Consider the following 14,627-nt stretch of genomic DNA (forward strand, 5'->3'; position numbering starts at 1 on the left):
AATGTAACTATGCTTCTGCCAGCTCTGTCCAAATAAGTAAGGATGTATGTGCATGTATATATGGGCAGTCCACCATTCAGCATACTAAAATGTGCTCTCGTTGTGCTATGACTATTTCAAAGGTTGTGAAGGACATGAGAGAAAGGAGGAGGAATGCAAAATGAAGCCCTTGGTGAGGACTTGGAAGTAACTCATCAAAGGATACCTTTTCTGTACATGATTCCCCACCCACTTTCTCAATATCTAACCAAGAATAAACATTTGCAATTTTTTTTTTTTTTTTTTTTTTGCGGTACGCGGGCCTCTCACTGACGTGGCCTCTCCTGTTGCGGAGCACAGGCTCCAGACGCGCAGGCTTAGCGGCCATGGCTCACGGGCCTATCCGCTCCGCGGCATGTGGGATCTTCCTGGACCGGGGCACAAGCCCGTGTCCCCTGCATCAGCAGGCAGACTCTCAACCACTGCGCCACCAGGGAAGCCCTGCACATTTTATTTTTTTAATTTATTTTATTGAAGTATAGTTGATTTACAGTGTTGTGTTAATTTCTACTGTACAGCAAAGTGATTCATTTATACATATATATACGTTCTTTTTCATATTCTTTTCCATCATGGTTTATCCCAGGATATTGAATATAGTTCCCTGTGCTCTACAGTAGGACCTTGTTTATCCATTCTATATATAATAGTTTGCATTTGCTCATCCCAAACTCCCAATCCATCCCTCTCCTCCCCTCCCCTCCTCTCCCTTGGCAACTGCAAGTCTCTGTGTTCTCTATGTCTGTGAGTCTGTTTCTGTTTCGTAGATAAGTTCATTTGCATTTGCCCATTTTAAATTGCAACTAAGTGACTTGCTTTGTTGAGTGAAATCGTGCCCACTTTCGTGTGTGCACTATTTCAGAAATTCTATTCTTCAGTGAAGCTCCTGTGAACACCCAAAAACCCTGGCTGTGTTGCTCATTTGCAGCATAGCAGAGACAGCACCCACCATTCACTTTGCCTGTGATCTTCCCTCCTTATCTAGATGCTGAGCCCAGTTAGAGCTCCATGGCTTGATACTCTAAATCCACCGTGGCCAGTGTCCTATGTAGGGTAGGCACTCAATGATTATTTGATAGCCGGGCCTTCAGAAACATGACTGCAAAATGTTAACAAGTAAGGAACCTGGTTTTCATAGATGGCCTGTATAATCTATCTTGATGCCTTGTAAATCATACCAGGAACTTAAATTAGTATTGCTTTTCACATTTCAAAGGCATACAGACTACCATTGGCCTCACTATAAAATAATAATTTCTGATTGTGGGACTCTATACCCTGTGGTCGAAAAGAAACCCCTTCCTTCCTCATTTCTCGGTGACAGCCTCTAATCATCTTTGAGTAATTTTTAAGATTCTTTCTAAACCACCATTTCCTTCATTATGTCGGCTGGGGAACAGCTTCTCCTTGTATGAATGGAATGGTTCTCATTCCTTTCCAAGCTCAACCACCCACCTAGTAAGAAAAGGTACCTGTAAATCTCAACCAACTTTCTTTTTCAACAATTATTCTGGGAGCAAAGTCAGATGATAAAGTCAGCTCACCACCAAATATTTATTGAGGACCTGGGAGAAGTTTCAGGTAACCATTAAAGAGAATATAAGTTCTACCCAAACCTGATTCCCCAAGTGCATTGTGATTTCCATACTTAAGGAACAGTGGGAAGAGCATCCCCAGGGCAGGCACTAACTAGCCTGAGCAAAGGCCCAGAGGTATGAAAAGCTAGAGTATTCCTGGGGAGTGTTGAGTGTTCCAATATGGCTGCAGTACCTGTCCAGACCCTAGAAAGCTAACTGCTAAGATAAGGAGTATCTGCTTGATTTGTAGACCATAGGGAACTATATCAAGCTTTCCTGGCAGAGAGTAACCTACATTCTGAGTTTTAGAAGAGAGCCATGTAGAGATGGCTTGAGGAAGCAAGAAATTGAATTTAGCAAGATATATTAAAGAGGTCATTGTAAAGATTCAACCCCAAACTATGAAACTGACAGTAAGGAGAGGAAGGATGGAAAGAAGAGACATAGACTTATAACTGATTCTGTTTTATGGCCTATGGACAAGTTATTATGGCAGTTGTTTATTAAGCTCTATTGTCTCAATGTTTGTCCCCATGGGATTTTAATTTATGGAAGTGACTGAGTGACAACACGGAGAGACTAATGCCACTAAAAGATTTTTATTACTTACATTTCCCAAGGCAGGGGGTGTGGCTGGCATGCCATGTAGGGCCACATGGGGAAGCACCAGTGTTGGTCAGGAGGCAGAAAGAAATGAGAGGAAAGCCTAGGCCAAACCCTTATTGGGCTTTCCGTGGGATTGCCCATGAAGCGCAGGGCAGGGTCCACAGTTTAGGATTGACTCGTTTGAATAATTCCAGCTGGCCTTGGAGCATAGGGGCTTCCCCTGGTTGTCTGGTACCTGGCCCTGGGGTTTTGTGTGAGAGTTACATCAGGGAGTGGTTCAGAGATCACTGGATCACAGGGGAGGAGTAAAGAACTTCGGCTATTTGTTTGGTCCTACACTTAATGGCTACTAAATAGACAAATAGAGAATCTAAGAAAACACGAGTTTGAAGATCTCTCTCTATATATCAGGACAGTTGGCTAAATGCTTTATATGCATTATCTCACTTAATCCTCTCAGCGATCTGCAGTAAGTCCCAGATTGTCCCCATTTTACACATGAAGCAACTGAAACCTAAAGGGGTTCAACAGTTTACCCAGGTTCATGTAGGTAATGATTTTTCCAGCCAGATTCAGTCCTACTCCACGCCCTGCTACTAAGCTCTGCCCTACATAGTCTTCTCCACTCGATTATTCCTCACTCTGGGCTCAGGATGTGAGACTAGTCCTGCTGAAAAAGGAGTGGTGGAAACTTATAGAAGCTTCCCCAGAGCTTCCCCAGGGCTCACTGGACTGGGGAACAGAGGTGGATTCATGTGGTTTACTGTCTCTCTGTAAGTCTTCCTTTTTCTACCTGCTTTGTCAGAATAGTGTGAAGATGTATTTGCCTACTGGTGGCACCCCATTCAGCACGTTATAATAAGCAAATAAATAAAATGTGTGACTTAAGCACTGTCTCCTCCCTTCCCGGAAACTGATTCTTGACTTTTGGCTTTTTTCTCTCTGATCATTTTAACTCTGGGACTTGGAAGCTCTCAGCAAACAAAGCCTTTGGCAGACTCTTTTCCCCCCTGTGTCATGAGCCAGTGATCCAAATTGCCTATGCAAGAGGCTCTGAATTCCCTGGGTTAGACTCTGAGGTCCTGCATCAGTAACTACCCCGTTTGGTCATTGTCCAGCCCAGTCCCTTGGATCAGCCAACCCAGTCTGCATGAGGTCTGTCTCTTCACAGCCTCCATGGCTTAGTTTTCTAACACTTGGCTGCCTTCTCACCACCTCTCTCCACACATCTTCATGCATCATTTCCACAAGGAGCCAGCTTGGTGCTCAGCCTCTGTAGGAGGGTGTCCACAGCACACATAAATCATGCAACCACATCCAGGAAGCACCTACTTTGCACAAAGCCATGAGGGGGACACAGAGCCATGAGGGGGTTACCAAGCCATGAGTGGCCCCAGTCAGGATCTCAGGGAGCTTGTGACTGGCTTGAGAGGCAGGGTAACATGGTAGAAGATGCAAATAGCACCTCAGAAAATGGAGGCTATGTCACACAAGAGTTTAGAAGTTATTCCCCACCAAACTGGTACTGCTTTGTATGTAGTTATTGCTTCACTCGTCTTCATCTTTCTACGCACTCCTGATAGTTTATCTGGGAGCTTTCACTCTTGAACTGGGCTGTGACCCATCAGAGAGAGGCATCACAAGTCTAGTTTATAAGAGCCTTTGCAGAAGGAACATGGCGGCAATTCCTGGTTTCTACCCACGATTAGGCCAGTTATGTGGGAACAGTCCCTGTCCTTACATGCAGAGCTTGGCTGCATGGACTTAGCATAGCAGAGTGGGTAAATGTTTCAGCCCCAGAGTTAGGCTGTCTGGCTGATATACCAGTTTTATCACTTCATAGTTATATGGCTTTGAAAGTTACTTCATCTCTTTGTGCCTCATTTTCCTCAAGTGCAAAATAGGGATGATAGCAATACCTACCTTTTAGAGTTGTTATGAGAATTAAATGAGTTAGCTTTTTTTAAAAAGCTTAAATATGGTACCTGGCACATAGTTAAAACATATTACTGTGTGGTCCTCATGACTGAGTGATTCCCACCTTTTAGAGGTTTTCCAGTTGATTCCTAGTAACTGGAGCTGTCTTATCCTTATAAGTCATCAGTTTCATTAATCTTCTCTGCTAGTAAATTTTACGAAACCAAAGTTTAAAAACTTGAGCATAAGCATTTCCCCTGGAATACTGGAATTGTTGGTATTTTATTATTTCTACCTGGACATTTTAATAGCCAACAATGGCTTTGAAAAGAACTAGGAAGACATGCAGCGTCTGTCAGTCTCCATATTGGAGTTTCTGTTGTGTTTTTGTTTCCATGTGAACTTGATTTTTTTCTAAAGTTTATAAGCCTTTTGCTCCATGGTGAGATTCAGCAACAAGTTTCTGTTCCAAAGAGCAATATTTGTCCTACTTGAAAATCGACCCTGGTTTCCATTTTCTTTACAGAGAAGTTGCTCAATACTTTGTGATTCCAGAACGTGGTTTTAGCTTGATGTTTCCACAAATGTAATTTTTTCATGTTTGATCATTTTGAAAAACTATTGAAAAGCTGCAGATATAGCACATTGTCCTTCGGCTTTTGTTTTGTTTTGTTGGTGATTTTATTTTTTGTTTTGTTGATGCTGAGTTGCCTTTAGTTGGTCTTCGTTTGAGATAAGGGGTAGAAAATATTAGGAATTCACTACAAATATAGCTCTGATCTATAGACTAGGATCCTAGACTGCAGAAAGTATTTCTTCCTTGTTGAGAAAACTGTTGATTCCCCTTTCCTTGAAGTGTTAAAGTACAGGGCAGTGGTTAAGAACACAGATCTGGATAGAATCCTGGCTCTTGTGCTTCCACTTGTGTCACTTTGGACTTGTTGCATAGCTTGCCTAAGCCTCAAATTGCCCAGCTTTGAAATTGGGACAACTGAATTCTTGTAAGGGCTGGATGAGACCTTGTAATTCTTGTAAGGATCACCAAGTGTTCATGGCAGTGCTGAACAAACACAAGCTCGCCAACATCCATGACGGCTGTTTTGCAGAGGTCCGACCTGAGAGTTTTTATGAGGAACTCTACCTGGCTCTTGAAGTTTTCTTGAAAACTAAATGTGCCCCTCTTGATTGAAGGAGATTTCGTGTGAAAATATCTGTAAAGTAACCAAGGGTGCTTACTGAAATCACTCTAGAAGGGGGGAGGAACCATTAAAAAAAAAATTCAAATTTAGAAGCTTCACCTTCGAAAAAGGTTAATTTATCATTTCCTTGACCACTTTCACAGCCAGTCAAATGAACCTGGGGTACTCTTTATGTAAGTTATGCAGAGAGTACAGAAAACAGGTATTAGCCTAAAATAGTGTCCAAAGCCTCGGCTATATATCAAGATTATGATGAGGGAGAATTCAGATCACAGAGAATATTTTAGAATGTCTTCCCTCTGTAAATATTTTTAAAAGCCCATATATCTTTAAAATTATTTCTTTGATAGCTTAAGTTGAAAGTCTAGGGAGTCTGGCAGTGGAATTCATACTAAAACCAGGAGACCAAAGGTGATGCCGCTGGCGGTGATCGCTCTGTGTGGAAGATTCCCCACCCCCGCAAAAGCCCTGAGCCACTTTAAGGCCTGCGGTGATGGCAGGCTGCCAGCTCTGGGGGAAAAAAAAAAAACCCTGCAGTTTTCATTTGAAATCAGAGGATGACATTTAGACACTTCTTAATCTTGCAGCAAACACTTCAACTATCTAGTTACACACACACATCACACGAATGCACACATGCCTATCCTTCTTCGGGCAGCACCAGTGCTGGGTCCAGGGTCTGTTTTCTTCAGTTCCATCTCACTGTGTGGGTGTTTCTGAACAACAGCATCTCTATCCAAAATGCATGAAAGGAATCTTTAGCCAACCAGGATTTGAAAAATGAATCACTGATTCATGAGCATCATTTTACAAGTGCTTTTTTAAGTCCAGGAATACAAGAAATCATCTGTGCAAAGGACAGAGGTCTCAAGGTAAGTACTCTTAATGTGTTGAGACGGAGTCCCCGAGTGGTGTTATGGTGGTGTCAGAAATCAAACATGAAAGCTGTTACAGAAGTGATTGTCTCTTTACTTGCGATCTGTAAAACAGAAGCCTTTGTTGTATTTCCAAGAGTAAAATTACTTTTGAACTACCAAGAAAATATGCAAAAATTATGCTATGGCCAATGAAAAATTTTTTGGTTTTGATTATTTTGATGGGTTCCAATTATATAGGTGTGTGTGTATATATACATGTAGTGCTAAAGTTTGCTAAAGATTGTTTGGAAACCATATGTTATTATCAAAAGTACTTTTTTGTTTGTTTGTTTGTTTGTTATTTTGGCCCTGCCGCACGGCATGCAGGATATTAGTTTCCCCACCAGGGATTGAACCCAGGCCCCCTGCAGAGGAAGCGTGGAGTCCTAACCACTGGACCTCCAGGGAAGTCCCTGTAGTATTGAATACTTTTAAATATATGAATACTTTTAAGCATTTAAAAATTTCTCCAGGAGCTGAAACAGAGTATATGTGATGATTTGATTCTGATAGAGTAAGTATCATTACAATTTGTCAACTCTCAAGCTTAAAAAAAATGGATACAATAGTATATTTTTGATGACTTAGGCCACAGAACAATTTGTCATGCCTTAGGCGATGGAGACAGAACTGATCTTGGAGTCAAGCCTACAGCTCTCTAGCTGTGTGCCTTGGGCAGGTTATTTGAGTACTGTCTCTGTGTCCTCAGAATCTTTGAGGGGGTGCTGAGCTTAGGGCCCCAGCCCTTGAGGGAGTGAATCCTGGGTGGGCGGGGGACAAGGGGAGGGGAGTGGGGAGATTTCAGGACACTCAACTGGGATGTGAATCAGGGCGCCTGGGGATGGGGTGGTGGCACCAGTGTGGTCCAGGACAAGCTTCTCCTATTTCAGAATCTTGCTCAAGGCTGGCCCAGGAAGGGAGGAGCCTTCTGTAGGAGTTCTGCTTGGTCATTTAGAATTCAGATGACCCCAGCGGAGGTCGTCAGCATTTTGAGTACCGGTGGAGGCGACTGTGGCTTCACCAACCCTTGAAACATCTGTTTACTCTGGCTGGACTCTCTGGGGGCAGATTGACGCAGACAGCTCCCACCCTGCAAAGGGAAAATGCAGTGTTTTGTTTCCTAATACCAAAGCTGCTTTTTTAGGGTGAAGAATCCAAAATGTCACCACATCATTTTCTGCTCAGGAAAGTAGTTCGAGCCCTTTTAACAGACCTGGAGAATCTACTTCTTATGAACTTCTAAAGACATTTTGTTCTTCTGGTGGGCTGCTGCTGGTTTTTTTTATTTTTTGTTTTTATTTTCTGTTTATATTTCAGCTAAAGAGCAAATGTTGGCAGATCAATTGTGTTATATCCGTTTTGAAAGATAGTTGTTAGTTCAGGAAGTTGTTGTGTTAATGATTTGACTCCCTAACCTGACTGTATATTATGCAAATGAGATACAGAGGAAAACCTCACCTATTCCAGCTAATTGAAATATTCCATTTTAGTATTTCCAAATACATATGTAAGAAAACAGAGTATGCTCACGGAAAAATATGTTGGGAGCCTTTAAGGAGTTGATAAGACTAATTTATAATGAACACAATATGGGGAAATGTAACAAAATCCAACTACTCCAAGCCAGGCAAAACAGAAAGTTCCAGAGCTCCTCATTTATCCTTCTATGACAGTTGTGCAGATTGTGTGTTTGCACAAGGACAGGATTGTGTACAAGTCTTGAGTTCACCTCTCACTTTAAAAGAGGCTGAGTGGCTTCATGATAAGTGCTCATATCTATAGATGATTTGGAAAACAGGTTAATCCAATTACAATTGTTAAGCTCAGTCTCTGAAACAAAATTTAAGTTCTTTTTTCAGGGAGAGTCTTATCATGTATACAATTTGTGAGCTTAACATTTATCTTCTTCGCACAGCTAGTACATATAAAGGCAAATTTCAAAGTAACATCAGACGATAGTGATTGTATTCATCGCCTTTACATCTCCTTTTAATTTCTTCTCTTTGCTCATATGTCCTTCACGACTAAAGTGTAACTGTCCTTAAAACTGGAGAAATTTGACTATATGCTGTGGAATGGCCCTATGTCACTGTCCTGGTTTTGTTACCATACTACAGTTATGCAAGATGTTGGCCTTGGGGGAAACTGAGTGAAGGATACAGGAGACCTCCTTGTACTTTTTTTTTTTTTTTAACAACTTCTTATGGATTTATACTTATTTCAAAATTTTGAAAAATTGTAACTGTTCTCTAGAACATTTATCTGAGGTCTCTAGTGCCTAAGCAGGTAGTTTAATAAGATATTTTTGTTCAGTATGTGACTTCCATGTATTAAGTCCTGTAAGGTGTTTGTGGGTAACAGATAATTGCCTTGTAAATGTAGATGCTCCATAAATGCTTCTTGAGGTCCATGGTCTCTAAATCACCTTGCTAAGCCTCAGAACACCCCAGGATGGCAAGAAAATGAAGCAGTTTTAAATGTGGCAAGTTCAAATGATCATTAAATAATGTCCCTACTTTCTAAAGAGTTCACTCTGCTAGGAATCTTAATGAAAGGCAATGGATCCTCTCAGCTAAACAAATAAACACAAAAATTTCCTTTTGATTTTTAATGCAAACAAAAGAAAACTTTGAAATTGTCTAATCATCCCCTTCTGAGAATAAATACTGGCAATTATCCATGACTCCTGCTATGTTTAGGATTCAAAGAGCCAAATTTCAGGTCACATGTTTTGGTAAATAGCTCAGGGTGACAATAATATTTACTATTGGCAGTAAGCAGGTTGGTATTGTTTCAGATTGGTGATGTGCGGGGGTCGGGGGAGAGGGTCAGAAGCAAGTTCCAATATCATAGTGAATCACGGTATAACGTGCCTGCCAGCAAGAAGCTTTCAGATGTCTCAGCTACATTAGGAGGAGGACAGCATTCGCTACCTGTGCTCAGGGCTGCTCGAGCAAGCCGACCAGCCTCCTTCTGACGCTCCCATTATAGGGCAGCTGGTATCCACCATTTATTGGGACGATGCCAAGTGAGGAGAGCAGGGGCCTCATCCTGGCTCAGTCACTCACTAGGTCATTGATTCTTTTTTTTTTTTTTTTTTTGACCATGCTACGCGGCATGCAGGATCTTAGTTCCCCAACCAGGGATTGAACCCGGGCCCCCTGCATTGGGAGCGCGGACTCTTAACCACTGGACTGCTAGGGAAGTCCCTTTTTTTAAGTTTTATATTGAAGTAGAGTTGATTTACAATGTTGTGTTGGTTTCTGGTGTAGATCATTGATTCTTAAAACATGTTCCCAAGACCAGCAGCATCAACACCATCTGGGGACTTGTTAGAAATTCTCAAGCCCTACCCCAGACCCACAGAATCAGAGATTCTGGTGGTGGGACCAGCGATCTTTGTTTCACTGGGCTTCCAGGTGATTCTGAGGCCAGCTCAAGCTTGAGAACCACTCGGCTAATTTACCTTGGGTGATCCTCTTTCCAGGCTTCAGTTTCTTCTTCTATAAAATGGAAGACTTGGGCTTCCCTGATGGCGCAGTGGTTGAGAGTCCGCCTACCGATGCAGGGGACACGGGTTCGTGCCCCGGTCCGGGAGGATCCCACATGCCACAGAGCGGCTGGGTCCGTGAGCCATGGCCGCTGAGCCTGTGCGTCCGGAGCCTGTGCTCCACAACGGGAGAGGCCACAACAGTGAGAGGCCCGCGTACCGCAACAAAAAAAAAAAAAAAAAAAAAAAAAGGAAGACTTATATGTAGTAAGCTATTCCTAAGGCCCCCTCTCTGAACTCCAAGGCACATGTCCCAAGCTCTCTAATTCTATAAATCTGTGATGTAGATCTACACATCTGGAAGTACTGTATAGTGCATGAGGGGACAGGCTCTGAAATCTGACTGCCTGGGTTCAGATCCTGGTGCCCCCACTTGGTAGCACTGTACACCCAAGCAGCCTACTGAATTATCCTGTTCGTTGTGCTCTTCCTCCATAAAATTGAGGTGATAACACCTATGTCCTAAGGAGGTTGTGAGCAATTGATCTAAAACACACAGAACAGCACCTGACACAAAGGAAGTAACTCATACCTCAGGTATTAGCAGACCTGTCTCTCTCCACCTAAAGAATTCTGGAACTTTGAGGATGGGAATTGTAGTTATACAACTTCATTTCCTACACATGGGCTATATATTAAAAATACTCTTTAGCACTTGCTGAAGAAATAAGATAATAAATTATACATGTTGAAAATTTTTATTCATAGGAAGGCTCCACACTGGGGTATGTCTAAGGATGGCATGAAAACTGAATTTTTAAAGAATAAGCAATCATTCTTTAAGAAGGCATTGGTTGTCATTACAACTCTGGCAATGAGGCTGCATATAAGACCTGTGATTGCTTCCATGTTATAACTAGAAAAAAATTAATAAAATGAGCTCAGACTTATCTGTATTTTGGGTTCTTTTTTTTTTGCGGTACGTGGGACTCTCACCGTCGTGGCCTCTCCCGTGGCGGAGCACAGGCTGCGAACGCGCAGGCTCAGCGGCCATGGCTCACAGGCCCAGACGCTCCGCGGCATGTGGGATCCTCCCAGACCGGGGCACAAACCCGTGTCCCCTGAATTGGCAGGCGGACTCTCAACCACTGCACCACCAGGGAAGCCCTTGGGTTCTTTTTAACCATTTGATTATTGTCTATCCATAACAGGAAGGAAACTAATATGACTGGGTGTCAGTTAGGTGGCACACACCATGATGGATGTTTTATAAGGGTCACATCAATTAAATCAAATGGTAACCCTGTGAAATAAGATGGTCCTGACTTTAAAGAGACTGAAGTTGATTGAAATTAAAGTTCTTGATCACATAGTAAGTTATAGATCCAAGATTTCAGAGTTGGTTTATTTCAATCCATAATTCACCCCTTGGCATCACTAACCTAAGAATTATACTTTTAAAACATAAAACTAAGTTTTCAACAAATGAGACATGAACATCTTTTGCTACTTCATAAGCACAACTGGACAACGCAGTAGCTGTCAAGAGCTCTAGCATGTAGAGCGCCTTCTGAAGGGCACTGGGAACCTCTCACCATCAAAAGCGCTTCTTTTATTTGTACCTATAAAAATCAGAAGACCTCACCTAAGCCTGTGTTTTGATCATCATTCTCCTTCTCCCTGTGTGGGCCTTCGGGTGAGAAAATGGCCAGCATACTTGGAAAGGTACCAAGCTGCCAAGGAGGGGAAGCCACACCTGGGTTTTCTGCCTCACAGTAGAGAAAATCATACTATTCTTTATTGCGTCTCACCTTCCCATCTCCTTCCCGTGATTTTATTCAAAGTGAAAGCAAGTTAGGATACACAGATTATCTACTGAGGGTTTTTAGACTTTGACTCAGTTAATACTTAAAATATAATTCTATTCTGTCCCTTAGAAAAGCTCTATTCGGGCTTCCCTGGTGGCGCAGTGGTTGAGAGTCCGCCTGCCAATGCAGGGGACACGGGTTCGTGCCCCGGTCCGGGAAGGTCACACATGCCACGGAGCGGCTGGGCCCCTGAGCCATGGCCGGTGAGCCTGCGCGTCCAGAGCCTGTGCTCCGCAACAGGAGAGGCCACAACAGTGAGAGGCCCGCGTACCGCAAAACAAAAAAAAAGAAAAGCTCTATTCTACTTGAAGAGTACTTCTTGTTGTAGAAAAAAAGTCAAGAAATGTTTTGCTTTTTTTTTTAACCTTAATTTGGAGCTATGGCAACATTCTTGGGGGCACAGCTGTGGTATTACACCCTGGGAGTATATAAGAATCACTTTAAGAGATAAAACCTAGTGCCCTGGTCTCACCCTCCAGAGAATATGCTGTTTTTGAAATAGCCCTTGATTATTGTTTAGTACCTTGATTTTTGAACACTTGTAGGATTTTGTGTAGCATCTTTACATAGCTGAACATACTTGGTGCCTTTGAATTTGCTTATATACTATTATTGTCCCTGATAATATAACTAAAGTACTTTCAAGTTTCTTTTTAATTTGGCTGACTTAGTAGAATCTTCACTCTGGTAATTTTCATGAGGAGTTTAGAAAAGAGTTTAACGATAGCAAATATTTATTTTCTGTTGGCCCTTGAAGTTTAGAGTTGAAAGTATCCTCAGTGGTTAATGGCCCAACTCCATTTTTTACCTGTTAGGATGTTGAAACTCAGCCTAGGTTGATTCTTTGACATGAGGGAGGAGATGACCAGGATCCCAAGTGTGCAGACCTACTGGTACCAACCCAGCCATCTCCACACTGGCGCCTGAGGGTTGGGGAATATCCACCACCCCACAAATGCACTCTTAATTTTACCATTGGCGTCAGACCCAAATCTTCATCTGGTCTCCTTACAACAAAATTGGTCAGATCTCATGTGGATCTCAAGGGGCCCTCTTATCCTTTCAGAAAAAGCCCAAATGTAGAGACTGAAGTGGCTTTTCCTGCAAAGCACCTCACCCTGGACTCCAACCTGATTTCTGACTAGTTCTAGGTATAGTATTCTATTCCTTTTTGGGGGAGACTAATTTTAAGTGTTTGAGGTCTCTATTTTATCATTAACCCCTCTTCTTTTCTTCTTTGGGGTGTTAGAGTAAGGGAGGCTGAGGGAGGGGTTAGCACGGCCTTGAGCTCCCCTGGAACAATGGTTCCCACCTTTATAATGCACAGGGAGTGTAGTTACCAATGCTTATTCTGGGTTCCCATCTGTGAAGATTTTGATTCAGTGTTCTTGGGCAGGGTCCAGCAATCTCGTTGCTTATTGGAAATACAAGCTGATGGTGATTGTATTAGCCAGCTCAGGCTGCCATAACAAGATACCATAGACTAGGGGGGCTTAAATAACAGATATTTGTCTTCTCACATTTCTGGTGGCTGGAAGTCTAAGATCAGGGTGCCAGCAGGGTAGTTTCTGGTGAGGCCTCTTGTCCTGGCTTGCAGATGGCTGCCTTCTCACTGTGTCCTCACATGGCCTTCGCTCTGTGCAGAGTGGAGAGAGAAAGAGATCTCTGTTGTTTTCTTCTTCTTTTTTATTATGTGAGTTTCCAGTGTACAGCACTGTAATTCAACATCTGTATCACTACAAAATGATCACCTCCACAGTCTCTAGTTACCATCAGCCACCATACAATTGACCCCTTCACTCCTTTTACTTATCCCCCAACCCCCTTCCTCTCTGGTAACCACTAATCTCATCTCTGTATTTATGAGTTTGTTTTTGCTTTATTCAGTTTGTTTGTTTTGTTTTTTTATATTCTACATGTGAGTGAAATTATGTGGTATTTGTCTTTCTCCTTCTGACTTACTTCACTTAGCATAATACCTTCAAGGTCCATCCAAGTTGTCACAAATGGCAGAATTTCATTCTTATTTATGCCTGAGTAATATTCTAGTGTGTGTGTGTGTGTGTGTGTGTGTGTGTGTGTGTGTGTGTGTCACATCTTCTTTATCCATTCATTCATCCATGGACACTTAGGTTGTTTCCATATCTTGGCTGCTATAAATAATGCTGCAATAAACACAAGGGTGAGGGGTGCATACATCTTTGCAAATTAGTATTTTCGTGTTCTTCAGATAAATAACTGGAAGTGGAATAGCTGAGTCATATGTTAGTTCTGTTCTTAATTTTTTGAGGAATCTCTCTACTGTTTTCCATAGTGGCTTACCAATTTACATTTCCACCAACAGTGTATGAGGGTTCCAGCCTTTTCTTCTTATAAGGATTCCAGTCCTATCAGATTAGGGCCCCAAGCTTATGACCTCATTTAACCTCGATTACCTCCTTAAAGGCTCTGTCTCCAATTATAGTCCCATTGGGGGTGAAGACTTCACCATATGAATTTGGGGGGAGTGTACAAGTCAGTCCATAACAGTGCCTTAGGGGATGTTGAACCACACCTGGAAAAATGCTGGTTTAGAGTATGTGTAACGATCACCAGTTTCATTCATCAAACATTTGGTTTACAACACCATTATAACAACTGATGTATTAAAATTTACAAATAGATTAAGTAGAGGAAACTTTTTCCCCATTTTCTTAATTGGAGTATAGTTGATGTACAATATTATATGTTATAGGTGTACCATATAGTGATTTCTAATTTTTAAAGCTTATACTTCATTCATAGTTATTATAAAATATTGGCTATATTTCCTGTGTTGTACAGTATATCCTTGTAGCTTATTTTATACATTATTTTTTGTACCTCTTAATCCCCTGCTATATATATACATATATATATAAATAACCCTATATTCCCCTCCCCCTTCTCCCTCCCCACTGGTAACCACTAGTCTGTTCTCTATATCTGTGAGTCCACTTCGTTTTTGTTATATTCACTAGTTTGTTGTATTTTTT

Source organism: Hyperoodon ampullatus (assembly GCF_949752795.1).
Source record: "Hyperoodon ampullatus genome assembly, chromosome: 12".
NCBI lineage: Eukaryota > Metazoa > Chordata > Mammalia > Artiodactyla > Ziphiidae > Hyperoodon > Hyperoodon ampullatus.